At 37.1% G+C, this 1,890-nt stretch overlaps 1 protein-coding gene across 1 annotated transcript in view; it reads left to right on the top strand.

Annotated features, from left to right (window-relative positions):
- Positions 1 to 1,890, top strand: part of LOC117174298 (nucleoporin NUP188 homolog) — a 26,413-nt gene that overhangs the window by 19,418 nt on the left and 5,105 nt on the right. The window lies entirely within an intron of this gene.

Raw genomic sequence — 1,890 nt, forward strand, 5'->3', positions numbered from 1 at the left:
TTCGTTTTATTAATACATTCCTCTGCCTTTCAAGACCATAAGAGCTTGTTTCTCTTATGGTTTAAAAAATGGCATTCAGAGTTCGAGTTAATTGCTATGTGTTTGATAGAGTCTATCAACCAGGACAAATGGCACGAATTGATGGAAATAATAATCCTGATAGGCAAAACATTGCAATTTTTAGACGCCTTCAACTTCGAAGACCACCACTTGAAGTCGCCGAAGAGAGTAGGTTATGTCTCAATTGCAATCAATCGATTCGCAGTGAGATAGAGGAGCTCCAACGTGACCCAGGCTGTTTAAGACTGAATGTTCTTACACAAACAGGCAGGCAAACTTGTATGTTCTGTAATTCTGATGTTAATACTCCAAGGTGTTCAATTGAATGTAGAGTTAACGTTTTTATTGTCATGGACATTTTCATTCCAGAAGAAACAAGAGCATGCTTAAATCTTTTGGATGAACATGGTTTCATCTTAGGCCCCTTGCTTCCTGGACTACAAGCGATTAATAGACCGTATAGGATTCCGGGACAGCTGTTACTTCTGTTTTTGCAGCAACTTCGTAACGAATCAAATGTTCATGCGGCCGCGGCGTTTAATAATGAGGATAGTTTCACTGATGAAGAGTTTGAAGCTATTGCTCTCCTGTAACAAAGGAACAATTTAGAGAATTGTATGCATTTTGTGATCCTATTCCGCAGTTACATGGACATGGTGCCAGATACGTGAGGAAAAAAGATCTGCTGCCTTTCCTTTGCAAAATGCGTCAAGGTCTTTCTGATGAGTTTCTGAAAGTGATTTTTCATTATTCGAGCCGGCAAGCTATAAGCATGGCCATTTCTACTGTAAAAGAGTCTTTAATGTAGCGATTTGTGCCTGGTAACATTGGATTTAATGCGATAATCAGAGAGGAATTCATTGAAAGACACGTGACATCATTCGCCAATGAACTTTATAATCCACAACCAGAAATTCCCAGAGCTATTGCTATCATCGATGTAACTTTCGCGTACTTCGACAGTCATTCTGCAAACATAAAGGACGTCACTTGGTAAAACCTGCCCTCATTGTTGCTCCAGACGGATACATGCTTGAAATACAAGGACCATATTTTTCTGACTCGCGAAACAATGACGCACAAATGCTCATTAATGAATTTGAAAGAGATGTGGAAGGTATGAGAGAATTTTCCGACATTGGTGATATTTTTATAGAGGACCGTGGATATAGAGATGCCCTACCACTTTTAGAATGCTTAGGAATTGTGTCCAAGATACCACCATTTCTCCAACAAGGACAGAGTCAATCGTTAACGGAAGAAGCAAACGAAGCTTGGCTAATAACGAAATCTAGATGGATAGTGGAATCCAGAAATGGCCACATAAAGTCCATTTCCAAGTTCTTCGAGAAAACCATTCCGATGGCTCATGTACACAATCTAAAGGACTTCTTTCGTATTGCTGGTGCCATAATTAATCGATACCATCCTGTTATCAAGATGCAAGGCGCTACAGCAGAGCTTGCAAGAAAATATACAGTGTGTCCCATATTTATAGGGCCACCCCATTTTTTAAGGATAATTTTTTTTCTATTGAAACAAAATGCACCAAATATTTGGAGTGGATAAATGAGTCGAATTAACGATTTTTCCTAAAATATAGAGCTCGCAATTCCATTCGTTCATTTATTTGGACATTTTTTCAAAAAAATAGGTGTCCCAAATTAATAGGGCCACTAAAAAAAACTTCAATTTTTTGAAGAATAATAAATAATTCGTAAAATAATGCAATTTAAAATATATAATATTAAAATTTTACTTCTTACATGCCATAAAAATATACATATGTATGTATAAAAACTAAATATTGTGCGTGAATTCCCAAAGTAA

This window comes from Belonocnema kinseyi, chromosome 6 (genome assembly GCF_010883055.1).
Source record: "Belonocnema kinseyi isolate 2016_QV_RU_SX_M_011 chromosome 6, B_treatae_v1, whole genome shotgun sequence".
NCBI classification, from domain to species: domain Eukaryota; kingdom Metazoa; phylum Arthropoda; class Insecta; order Hymenoptera; family Cynipidae; genus Belonocnema; species Belonocnema kinseyi.